The following is a 13,877-nucleotide window of genomic DNA, read 5'->3' as shown; positions in this document are numbered from 1 at the left end:
TGTAGTATAGTCTAAAGTCCGGGAGCCTGATTCCTCCAGCTCCATTTTTCTTTCTCAAGATTGCTTTGGCTATTCGGGGTCTTTTGTGTTTCCATACAAATTGTCAAATTTTTGGTTCTAGTTCTGTGAAAAATGCCCATTGGTAGTTTGATAGGGATTGCATTGAATCTGTAGATTGCTTTGGGTAGTATAGTCATTTTCACGATGTTGATCCTTCCAATACAAGAACATGGTATATCTCTCCCACTGTTTGTATCATCTTTAATTTCTTTCATCAGTGTCTTATAGTTTTCTGCTTACAGGTCTTTTGACTCCTTAGGTAGTTTTATTCCTAGGTATTTTATTCTTTTTGTTGCAATGGTAAATGGGAGTGTTTTCTTGATTTCTCTCTCAGATTTGTCATCATTAGTGTACAGGAATGCAGGAGATTTCTGTGCATTAATTTGTAACCTGCTACTTTACCAAATTCATTGATTAGCTCTAGTAGTTTTCTGGTAGCATCTTTAGGATTCTCTATGTATAGTATCATGTCATCTGCAAACAGTGACAGCTTTACTTCTTTTCCTATTTGGATTCATTTTATTTCTTTTTCTTCTCTGATGGCTGTGACTAAAACTTTGAAAGCTATGTTGAACAATAGTGGTGAAAGTGGACAACCTGTTTTGTTCCTGATCTTAGAGGAAATGGTTTCAGTTTTTCACCATTGAGAACGATGTTGGCTGTGGGTTTGTCATATGTGGCCTTTATTATGTTGAGGTAAGTTCCCTCTATGCCTACTTTCTGGAGGATGTTTATCATAAATGGGTGTTGAATTTTGTCGAAAGCTTTTTCTGCATCTATTGAGACGATCATATGGTTTTTCTCCTTCAATTTGTTAATATGGTTTATTACATTGAATGATTTTCGTATATTGAAGAATCCTTGCATTCCTGGGATAAACCCCACTTGATCACGGTGTATGATCCTTTAAATGTGCCGTTGGATTCTGTTTGCTAGTATTTTGTTGAGGATTTTTGCATCTATGTTCATCAGTGATACTGGCCTGTAGTTTTCTTTCTTTGTGACATCTTTGTCTGGTTTTGGCATCAGGGTGATGGTGGCCTCGTAGCATGAGTTTGGGAGTGTTCCTCCCTCTGCTATATTTTGGAAGAGTTTGCAGAGGATACGTGTTAGCTCTTCTCTAAATGTTTGATAGAATTCGCCTGTGAAGCCATCTGGTCCTGGGCTTTTGTTTGTTGGAAGATTTTAAGTCACAGTCTCAATTTCAGTGCTTGTGATTGGTCTGTTTATATTTTCTGTTTCTTCCTGGTTCAGTCTTGGAAGGTTGTGCTTTTCTAAGAATTTGTCCATTTCTTCCAGGTTGTCCATTTTATTGACATATAGTTGCTTGTAGTAATCTCTTGTGATCCCTTGTATTTCTACAGTGTCAGTTGTTACTTCTCCTTTTTCATTTCTAATTCTATTGATTTGAGTCTTCTCCCTTTTTTTTGATGAGTCTGACTAATGGTTTATCAATTTTGTTTATCTTCTCAAAGAACCAGCTTTTAGTTTTATTGATCTTTGCTATTGTTTTCCTCATTTCTTTTTCATTTATTTCTGATCTGATCTTTATGATTTCTTTCCTTCTGCTAACTTTGGGGTTTATTTTGTTCTTCTTTCTCTAATTGCTTTAGGTGTAAGGTTAGGTTGTTTATTTGAGATGTTTCCTGTTTCTTAAGGTTGGATTGTATTGCCATCAACTTCCCTCTTAGAACTGCTTTTGTTGCATCCCATACATTTTGTGTCGTCGTGTCTCCATTGTCATTTGTTTCTAGGTATTTTTTGATTTCCTCTTTGATTTCTTCAGTGATCACTTCATTATTAAGTAGTGTATTGTTTAGCCTCCATGTGTTTGTAGTTTTTACAGCTCTTTTCCTGTAATTTATATCTAGTCTCATAGCGTTGTGGTCAGAAAAGATACTTGATATGATTTCAATATTCTTAAAATTACCAAGGCTTGATTTGTGACCCAAGATATGATCTATCCTGAAGAATGTTCCATGAGCACTTGAGAAGAAAGTGTATTCTGTTGTCACATTAACCTTTAAATAATGTCACTTCCTATAAATGACTGTTTTTAAATGACAGAAATTCAACTGAGTAAACTTTAAAGATCTAGTTGGCCTTATTAAATTATTCATGAGTCATGCAGCATCGCGTCTAGCAAGTGGCGGGGAGCTCCCAGGAGCTATACGAAATGGAAGGTTTTATAGGCAGAGAGTGGATTACCTCACCTTCCTTTGGGGAATGTGACCAATGACCTCATTGGTGCTGATGAGAAAATTCCACTGACTGGTTAAAACCGGGGGAAATTGAAAGTGCAACTAGATTAGGGATTAAGTTTCGGTTTGGTGATGTGGGTTTAGTCAAGTGACTCCATTTTGGACCTATTGTCTCTTTTTTAACACTGGTAATGGTTTCTTATAAATTCAGAATAAAATCTGAGGCTCAGGTGGGTACTCCAAATGTTCTTCTCAATCCTGTCAATGGGACTCAAACTATCCTTTCAGTTTTACACTCTTAAATACAGGAGTAAAATAAACCAAACAAAATTAATGGGCACACATTAATCGAGCACTTATTATATACAAGGGAACTCTGTACTGTGTACACTGCTGTCAGCAACTCTCTTGCTTAAGCCCCCCACCCTTGCTCTGGCACATCTGTCTCATGGTTGTCTGCAGGACACAAAGGAACTGTGTGGGCTGTGGAATTAGGCAGACTTGGGTTTGGAGTGAAGAGTAACAGAATATAACACCCCAAAATATGTCTCTTAGGATAAGGGTGATTTTGAGCTGATTATTCTGAGAAACATCAGACATAAGAGAAGCTCTGAAAACAGAATAGAAGTTACTCATTTGTAAGGGAAATGTACATTTATAAACAGAATCTCCATTTGCAAGGGAATTTCCCTCCCTGTACCAAGAAGAGAAGGATGGCTAGATCACAAGGCAATCTTACAATGGAGATGGCAGACTTAAATCAGCATAACAAACCTTACCCTTGTTTACCATCTTTTTCTGCTAAGCTCCCATAACTGGCCCCTCTGCCTGCCCAACACACACTCATACACACACACACACACACACACACACACACACACACACACACACCCCTTTTCTTTTGTCTTTAGTTGAAGATGGTATTTAAGCCAGAGTTCTAAGCCACCTCTTTGAGTTACTCATTTACCCTGGGTATCTCTCATGTATATCTGAGGTATACATATTAATAAACTTCTGTTTGTTTTTCTCTTGTTAATCTGTCTTTTATTATAAGGGTCTCAGCCAAGAAACTTAGAGAGACAATTATTTTTTCTCCCCTGCAGAAACACCAATCTGTATTCTGTCAATCTGACCTCTGAGTCTCACTTTTTCTCCTGGGAAATGGAGATAATAGTAACTATTCACAGGCTTGAGACGAAAATTACATAGGACAACCCAAAGTGCCTAGAAGAAAGCCTGGCATCTAGGAGCTACTCTACATGCCCTAGCTTTTTTCCAAGCTCAATATATTGATATAATCTGAATGCTTTCTGATCTAACAAATAATTGCTGTAGTTTTCCACCAGGTGAACCCCTCAGTAGAGGATTCTTCTCTTACAATTGGCCTGCACAAATCAGAAAATTGCTGAATGACTAAAAGATCACTTAGTATCTATGAGCTTATCAGTGAACCCATTATTGAGCCATCTGCCAGGGTGAGGGGTGAGCAGTGAACCCATGAATGAGCTTCCCACCCTTTCAACCAGTGACCTCTTCCAAGTTTGAGCGCAGAGTAATCTTGGATCATTTGACAGAAGGGTTTAGGGCAAAGCCTATGAGCTCAGAAAGGACTGGCTGAAAATCTTAACATGTAACCGGGAGTAGCCTCATTACTTAGACCAGATTTCTCAGTGATAAAAGCATGTTGATGTATTTATTCATACTTGCTGATTTAATTAATGGGGTGGAGTTTTATTTTCCCCATCAGTAGAGGATGAGTCATGAGTAATGAGAAAATTATGTATTTTAATTTGCATTTTTTTACCTATGAGTTTGTAACTCATGAAAACGAAACACAGCTTTAATAAACCCTAAAAGTGTGCTAAGTGCTATACTACACACTTGGGGGAGACTGGTGGAGGGACTCAGAAAGGGGTGTTTTAGGAAAAATAAAAATAGTGGTCATTGACCTAAACTGACTTATAATCTTACCGGGGAGACAGAATTTATTTCTGAACTAATTAGACCACAATTATATTCTAAACCAAAGAGTCTTAGAACCAACTTTCAATATAATTGGTTTCCTATTATTTTATGGAATTGAGAGCATTATTATGAGATGGGGTTCATAGGCTTCACCAGACTGTCCCCCACCCCTGCCCAAGGAAAAGAGAGAGAGAAAAAAGGTTAGTATTGGGTCCTGACTTAAGTGTTCATTCTAATATGGGTTCAGGTGGGTTGGTCTTTTGGGGAATGCTCACCCTCCCCTCCTTTCGAATCTAGAACCTAAAGATGTTGAAGTCAGTTTCCCTGGGTCTACTAGGCTGAGACTGAAACATAGCAGAGCTTCCTTCCAGAAATAGCAACATTTAGTGGACAACACTGCTCCCTCTTTCTCCTCCCGAACCTGAATGCAGTTGATTCAATCTTAGCCCCTTTCGGCTTTGAGTGCAAAGCTGCCGTGAAGGATGTACTGCCATTGCAGCAGCAGCTTGAGCTGTGCCCTCCCAGGCTGAGCGAGATGAAACAGTTGCTCAGAGGTAGCAGCTGAGACTGGAGACCACTCTCTACTCCCTGCAGGGAGGAAACAAGAAAGGAAAGAATGGGAAAATGATTCTGGCAACAGCCAAGGATTCCTGAGTTTGAAGGCCGGCCTCCCACTTCTGCCCCTGTGTCCTCCTCCATGCTCAGGAAAAAAGAAAAAAAAAAGAAAGCTCTAGCTGTCTCTAATCACTGCAGAATTGGTAGCAGACTTTCTCCTGTCAGCAGGAGAATGCATTTTCTTTTCCATCACAACCTTCAGATAACCTGGTTTGTGCCCTACAATAGTGCCATCTTGTCCAGTGACAAATAGATTGCAGTTGTCATTTACCTGAGCTGCATTTTAAAATGAAATTCAAGGGACTGTAGGCAGAAGCCCCTCCCATCTTCCCAGAGAGAGGCTGCGGTGAACGCTGCGTGTTCTGCGTTTGTGTCTCCCTTCCCGGGTAGTTTTGCATCTTTAGCTCAGGACTGTGCTCCTGTCCATGGGCAGAGGTGTCTCTTTCGGCCAGGATAAAGTAAGTGGTGTTTGGGACTAGGATACCTGAAGGCTGAGGGGAGAGGCAGTACGTGGGCTGCTCTGGCTGCTAACCGTCAAGCGCACTTAACCCCTGAGATGTCTCACAATATTCAAAAAGTGTTCCCACATGCTGTGACATCCTGAGTATCATTGTGTCTTGAGGGCTGGTGAAGTCCAAGTCCCCCTCTAACTCACATCTAAAGGGTTCAACATCCCAAAGTCAGAGCTGGGGTCAACTCTACCCACGTTCAGAGGGTGATATTAGCCAGACTGTGGTAAACACTTTCTTCCCCCAGCTTAAGTAAGTGCATCTGGTCAGTGTGGGGAATTCATATTCATGTACCTTGGACAGGTGCGTTGCCTTTTTTTTTGAGCTTTAATGTGCCAGCTGCTTTTAAACTCTGTTGAATGAGTACTACATGTTGAGTCTGACCATTGTACAAAAGCGAAAATCTAATCCTAATACCTTTCCCCACTTGCCTCCTAATCTTTAATTCAGATCCCAGCTCTTTCACTCATTAGCTGGTTAACTTGTTGCATCACTTAACTGCTCTGAATCTTCATTTTCTCTATGTAAAAACAAGGACAACAGTCCCTCTCTTATCAGCATTTTGGGATGTGAAAGGAAAAGATGTATCTGAAAACACCCACCAGCATCCAGTATCTAGAAGACACTCAGATGTTAGTCCTTTTCGTACCTACAAGTCTAAAGCTACATCATAAATCCATGATAATTTGGGAGAGATGGAAAAGAAAATTATTGCACCAGACCATATTCCTGATTCAGGAGACACTATAAAACAAACAAACAAACACACAAACACCTTAGTTCCAAAGACAGTAAACTGGAGAAATTTGACTTTTGGTATCTGTTACTTTTACTGTCACAAGTTAATTATATTTAGTGTGAATAAAGTTTTACGATATGTGTTATAATAACCATTATTGCTCCTGTGAAGTTGTAGATAATCAGATATATGGTAGTCTAAACTGTCTCCAAGTTAAAATAGATCATGCCTTTGGTAAGCTGTTCAACTTGTGTGTCTATGTAACATTGTACCCAGCAGGATCTCAATATCTTTGCTTCCTTTTTGGTACATTTCTCTCAAGATGTAATTGGTAGTAACCTAATACACAGCAGCTGACATGAATCCACCTCTATTTTCTTCTTATTTACTTATTTATTTTTTTAGGCTGCGCTGGTCTTAGTTGCGGCATGTGGGATCTTTTTTTAGTTGTGGCATGCATGCGGGATCTAGTTCCCCAACCAGGGATTGAACCCAGGCCCCCTGCATTGGAAGCAAGGAGTCTTACCCACTGGACCACCAGGGAAGTCCCCCACCTATAGTTTCTTTTCAACCCAGTTTAGAAGGAGAACAGACATTGTCTTGATTTGTTCCATCTCTCCATTAAGAGCGTAAACTGAGTGATTAAACTTCTCAACATCTGATTAATGACAAAGACAAAACCCGAATCTAGTTTTTCCTGATGAGCTGAGCTATTTCTTTAATTACAATTTACAGAGGGAATCAATAATCTTTCCTCAACAGACTTGCAAAAACATGCTGAAACATACTGTATTCTTAATACCACTTTGGTATGTGAACTCGGTGGAGGAGGACATCAATATCCTTTGAATAGTTTTGGTCCAGGAGAGAAGTCTATCCGGTTATTTAAGAATAGCAAGCCCCCTGCTTTGGGCTTTGCCATGGTGTGATTTGACCATAAGGGGGCAGGATCCTCCACATAGTAAATCTAGGTTGAAAAGGAGGCATTGACAGCGTTTGTGTATCATACGTACGTGCAAACATACTAAGTCCTCTCATTCTTTTGCCTCTTGTTCTAAGGATGCTCTAGCCACTTATAGACCGAATCCCCTGAAGACAAATGCTCCAATAAAGTAAAAGTTTGTGGGACCCTCATCTTTTCCCTTTCCACCTAAGTTTTGCTTCCGCCATAAAGGAGTACGTGGGAGAGGAATGTATGTGAGAGCCTCCTGCAGTGGGCTGGAACTTTCAGCTCTTCTGTGATGATTGTTCCACAAGCTGACTTAGGAGCCAGCTGGAACAGGGACATATTAATATCTTTGTTTCCTTTTCTGAGGGTATCTCTCAGGGTGTAATACGCAGTGAAGTCATACATAGCAGCCTACGTGGGGCTATCGTAGAGACGTGCTATTTTAAATCGCTTGATGGGGCTTGTCATCTTTGTTAGCGCTGCTGTATAACAAATTTAAAGAGGGGAGGAAAGGTACTTAATTGGTGCTGTGCTCTATATATCCTTATGTAACAGCAGCCTCTTGAAAAAGGGGAAATCTTACATCAAGAATGTAGGGAGACTGATCAAGTGAAGATCCAGGCCAGTCCTCCAAATGCACACCAGTTGTGCTAGGACTACAGCTAACATGGCAGTGATGTTATGAACAAGAACCTCTTTCTAGAAGCTTTGTGTGTCTTACAATCTTTTTAAAAGATCTTTTTACGTAAAGTTCCTTCTTTTAATTGAAGTATAGTTGACTTATAAAATTGTGTTAGTTTCAGATGTACAGAAAAGTGAGTTGGTTATACATATATATGTATATATGTATATTATTTTTTAAATTCTGTTCCATTATAAGTTATTACAAGATACTGAATACAGTTCCCTGTGCTCCACAGTAAATCCTCGTTGTTCTTATAATCTTGACATAATCTTCACATTCTTTAAACAAGCAAAGTTTTTGCTATAAAAAGTTAAACAAACCCTCACAAAACAGCAATGTAGGAGAAGAAAATCTTCCCAATGTGTGAAAAAAATCAGTAAGGCAACCCATTTGCATTCAGGGCTTAAGCTTGAAAATTCTGTCAAAGCACAATGCCGTGCATATCTGAAAGCAGCTCTGATCTAAGCTGTAGAAATTACTTGTTCCCCAGTTAAGACTTTGCCCGTAATTAATTGTTTCAAGTCTGGAGCCTTGTCTAAGGAAACCAGAGTTTATCCGTTCCTTATGCACACCTTAATCTGTAGACATTAGGAGCTCAGGGCATAGCCAAGGCTGAGCAGCTCACGGGGGGACGCTGCTGTTGTTGGCTGTAAGGGCTGTCACCTCTGGGCTGGGGCTCAGCCTTGGCATTGGGACAGCATCCGCCCAACACACACACCCCCCGAAACATCCGGAGCTCACTGCAGTGGAGACTGCAGCACGAGGGCTGCATGCCCTGTTAAAGGCACAGCCCTGAATTCCCACCAGCCAGGCTCTATTGTTGGCTGCATCTGGAAGAATCCAGCACCGTCAGACAGGGGTTCTAGTGAGGCGCAGCCTCCAAGGCCACAGTCTATGTGGGACAGAAAGCTCACAGTTTTAGGTTCCATTTCTTCTTAGATTTCTTAGATATGCCCTGATTGCTCTAATAAAAACCCAGTTTCGGGCTTCCCTGGCGGCACAGTGGCTGAGAGTCTGCCTGCTGATGCAGGGGACACGGGTTTGTGCCCCAGTCCGGGAAGATCCCACATGCCGTGGAGCGGCTGGGCCTGTGAGCCATGGCCGCTGAGCCTGTGCGTCTGGAGCCTGTGCTCCGCAACAGGAGAGGCCACAACAGTGAGAGGCCCACGTATCACAAAAAAAAAAAAACCCCAAAAACAAAAAAACCCAGTTTCATTTACAAGGGGAAAGGCTTCCTGCACTTACCCCTGTGTATATCAAGCTCATTTTAACCTTTCCAGGAACTTTGGGCTGGATATGCAGTGCCGGTGACCAGCAGGTCCCAGAGGATAAGATCCCCGCATTCTTTGATAACGTGTCTCCTGATGGAGGAGAGGCCTGGCGAGTGCACTCCATCCACCCAGGGAGCCATTTGGGCCCTTGTACTTGCAGTGCACCTGCTGCCTTAGAAACACCCAATAAACCTGTTCACGGCCAACTCCCAGGCATTTAGCTGCTATTCTTGCAAAGGCCTTTCGATTTTAAAAGAAGAAAGACTGGAAGCAAGTTTCCATCCCTCAGTAGGGGATTAGGTAAATAAATGATGGTATATTTATACAACGTGCTATGTAACCATTGAAAAGACGAAACAGCTCTACATTGAGGAAGATACCACTCCTGCTTTTCCAGCCCACAAGGCCATGATAAGAGCTAACACTTAATGTAGCACTGACAGTATGGCAGGACCTGCTTTAAGGATGATATTAATTCATTACATATTAACTCGTCAAATCCACACCATAACCTTGTAAAATAGGTACTAGTATTATTTCCATTTTGCAGATGAGATAAATGAAACACAGAGAGGTTAAGTAACTTGCTCAAGGTCGCTCAGTTAGTGAGTGCCAAACTGGGATTCCAACTCAGGCAGCCTGGTGCCAGACTGGAGTCAGAGTCTACTTAGCTGCTATGCAACTCTGTTTCCACACAAATCACTAGACGTTGAGGTGAAAGAGAGTCTATGCCAGGAAAGAGTAAAGTACGGTGAGATGTCAAGGAGGGGAGAAATTATATCTAGTGGAAAGAGATTAAAACAAAAAAAAACTAGCATTTGAGGTGGTCCCTGAAGGATGGGAGGCTTTTCTCTAGGCAGCCTGGAGGGAAAATATTCCAGACAGAGAAAAAAAACGTATGCAAATTCATCCTCAATGCTCTCCTCAGGTGTTACCATACAAATCTTGTTTGTTAGGAGAGTACCAATTTTTTTCTATGCCAGTTTTATCCCATTCATTTGTTCATACAATGTTTTTGAGCACTTACTATATGCCAAGCATTTTTCTGGACAGGACATGCCAAATACGAGCATAGCCTTTTCCTTCATTTTTCTCTGTGAACAAAGATGAATACTTAAATGCTCCCATCCAACGTAATGAGCATTAATCTAACTTCTTACCTCCTAGACTTAGTAAGGAGGGCTTCAAGGCGGAGGAGAAAGGAAAAAACTTGAATTTAGGAGAAAAACAAGGAAGGCCAAAAATCATCCCAGGTTTGACTGAGTTAATTCCCGTGAGGTGTCAAGAGGTGGGAAGACAGGGTCAGATCCCCTCAGGGAACCCTCATCGTGGAAGCCTTGGGAGAGGAAAGTTGATTTTTTTTTTTTTGCGGTACGCGGGGCTCTCACTGTTGTGGCCTCTCCCGTTGCGGAGCACAGGCTCCGGACGCGCAGGCTCAGCGGCCATGACTCACGGGCCCAGCCGCTCCGCGGCATGTGGGATCTTCCCGGACCGGGGCACGAACCCGCTTCCCCCGCATCGGCAGGCGGACTCTCAACCACTGCGCCACCAGGGAAGCCCTGATTTTGTTTTTTACATGCAGCTATCTGGAAGGAGTGTGTGGCTCTGCCTTTATTTACTGGCAAGCACCAAGCCCCCGCATGCCTCAGTTGCCTCATCTATAACATGGGGTTAATAACAAACGCTCATGCTCATAGAACTGCTTGGAGAGTCAAACGAAGTAATACCTGTGAAGTGCTTTGCATCGTGCCTGGCACGTGTGGGTTCCTCAGTGTATGAGATCTGATAGAAGAGAGGCAAGAGGAGGGGCTTACTAAAGGGAGAGGTGAAGGATGCGGAGTTCAATCTTCTCTTCACCTACCGCACCCTGTTGGGGGTCGGGCTCCACATAAAACCACCGTGCGCTCCAGTGCAGAGAAGCTCTGAGACTGGGCAAGTGCACTGGGCTTCTGAACCCCTGCCCTGCTGCGGGATTTTAGCCAGACAGCTCATTTCTCTGCACCCCAATTCCCTTCCATGCAAAACCAGGGATGATACTATTCCTCTCGCAGAATTATTGTGAGGGTTAAATGAAGCAACATTTCTTAGAGGTTCTAGGTCAGGGACCCCCAAAAGAAATCAATGCATCGCAGCCCTTTTCTTTCCTGACCCCAGGCCAGGAGCCTAAGGAAGCTGGAAGCAGTCACTAGCCCAGAATCTTCTTCCCAGGAGTGGGCGTGGTTACAGCAGCAGCCCTGGGAAGTTCCAGATGTAGGCTCAGCCCTGTGGCACGCAGGATGGGCAGTGGCAGTTTCAAATACTCTCTATGTAGGGAGAATGGTTTTGGGGAGGGAAGGAGGCAGCTGTGGGAACCCAGAAAATCACTTTATCACTGCTGGTTCTTGTATGGGGAGTGTCCGCAGAGGACAGAGACGGCGCTGTTTGGCCAAGAGTGAGCAGCAAGGGCAGAAGCCTGGCCTGTGATTGGGTCAGGAGAGGAGGTCCCAGGCCCCTGCTGTTAGGATGGGAAGAGGTTTAGGAGAAAAAGAGAAAGAACCACCCAGAATGGTGACATGCATTCAGGAGGCAGAGTGACAGCTCCTACACCCGCTGAAGGGGAAGAAAAGGGGGCCTGGTGATGAAGAGAATGATGTGCCTGGTGGTGAAATCCTTTTAGGCTCAGACAGGCCCAGAACCACATTCCAGTCCAGGCTCTTACTGGCTTCATGACTTCAGAGAATCCCCTTGACTGCTCTGAGCATGGAGAAAAGGAGGTCCACACCCAGCTCTCCAGTTCAGAGGTTTTTGAGAGGATGAAGTGAAACAATCTATGCTTAAGGTTCTGTGACAGACGCTACAGTGTGTGGCACATAGTAGGCTCTCAATAATGGGGCCACTGGTAGAAATGGTTGTTGTCTGTACTGCTATGCGTTTTGTACTAATATAGCTCTATTTAACATAATTATCTGCCTCTCTCAGGCTGTGAATGCTCAGAGGACAGGGGATGTATGTTGCAGGGGTACAAAACCAGTGTTGTGAATGTTGACTAAAAAAAGAAGAAATTTAATTCACAAAAGCACAGTAAGTTATGTACATTTTAGAGGTGTATATTCACTGACAGCCAACTTTCTACCCAGACCTGAGCTAGAAGGTAGCATGGCTCTTGCCTTCAGGTAGCTCATAACCTTGTTAAGGGTGATGAAATTTCCACATATGGGACAAAGAAAGTGCTATACACGCCATATTGTGTTTTTACTCATACATTGAATATACATTACAGAAATATGTGTGTACAAAATATATACTACAGAAAATATGAGTGTGTTATGTATGTAGGGACTCTTGGAGGATAAGAGATTCAAGAGACAAAGTTTGGATAGAACTAGTTGCAAAGTCTTATGAACTAGGTGAGGGAGTGAGGAAAGCTCAGGGAGGAAAGGATTAGAACCCACAGATGAGAGTAAAGGCTGAGCAGGGTAGGGAGATGCAGGGGTGTTGCAAATACTGACCGGGTTGGAGGTGAGATTCTGTGTTGTCATGTTGTCATAGGTCACAGAGGACTCTGAATGTCAGAATGAGGGTTTTAATTCTTTATTGATCTATATCCTTAAGCCAAGAGGGTGACATAATAAAAGCGATGCTTTTAGACAATTAATGTGGCACTGTAATGCAGGGTGGATTCAAGAGGAAAAGAAACTCAATCAGTTAAGAAATTATTGCAGCAGCCTAGACAGGAGATATGTGAGTCCAAAAATATGGTATGTTCAACGTCGGTCTACTTTATGACCACCTGCTACATCCCCAGAACTATATTAGGTGCATTTACACAGTGATCTTTTAAAACTTAACAACCTGCAAGGATGAGTCTCTATCCGTCTTTCACAGATGAAGAAATTCAGGCTCCAAGAGCTTATGTAACTTGTGAAAGTTCTTACAGTTTACAAATAGCAGATGGGAGATTGGATGTTGGGTCTTCTAATTCCTGACCCAGTACTTTCCATGTTATACAAGAGTTGACTTTTCTATTAGAAGTTCTGTTGCAGGCGAGGGAGGGACTCAGAGAAAAATATGTAATTCATTTTAAGGATCAGAAGAGGATATCAGGAACTCAATACCCATATTGATCTGGGAGAGGCAAGCATTTCCACTGTAGAATCTAGGAAAGAAAGTGGGCTTAAAAGGTATTTTAAATCAAATACAAAGACTTGGAAGCTGCATGGGCAGAAGACTTTTCACTTCGGAGCACCCATGAAAAGATGACCTGAAGATAAACATTTGAGAAAGAATTAGACTCTTTTGGGGTAACCCATTGGAATTGGATGTTCAAAGAAAAAAAAGGCAAATAAATCTAATGTTTGAATAATAGCATCATAAGAATGGAAGTTTAAAGATTTTTAAGACATTTAGAGTACACTCTAGAAAAATGTTTCTAATAAAAAGATTTCATGGGTGGAAATGAGATGCTATAAGAAGTGGTGGTGAAGAAAACTGTATATTGACTAGTTTTTGCTTAGAAAAAAATTTAAACATAAATACTTATTTACCATGTAAAGCCTCCAATTGTGGACCTACGGGTTTGAATTTACTTCTATGATATAAAATATAATTTAAATCCAGTTTCTTCTGAATTTAAATGTGCTCCCACTAATTGTTATTTCAGGCTCAACGCACTCAAAGTAGAAAGATTGATGCTGGCAGGGCAATTGAAATGTTGTCCCATCTCTTCAGAGATAAAGGATTTGGTGTCAAATGAAAGTGATGGATATGGTCAGTTGATCTGAAATCTGAGGTATGAATTTACAGTGTGCCCTTAAGTCACTAAAAACCAGAATTACCAGAGACTTCCTCTGCTTTATACCTGAAATTTTATTGGTTGAACAGATAAATGCTTATTGAGTCTCTTG

The sequence above is a fragment of the Phocoena sinus genome, chromosome 6 (assembly GCF_008692025.1).
Source record: "Phocoena sinus isolate mPhoSin1 chromosome 6, mPhoSin1.pri, whole genome shotgun sequence".
Lineage (NCBI taxonomy): Eukaryota > Metazoa > Chordata > Mammalia > Artiodactyla > Phocoenidae > Phocoena > Phocoena sinus.
This window is presented reverse-complemented; position numbering follows the sequence as displayed.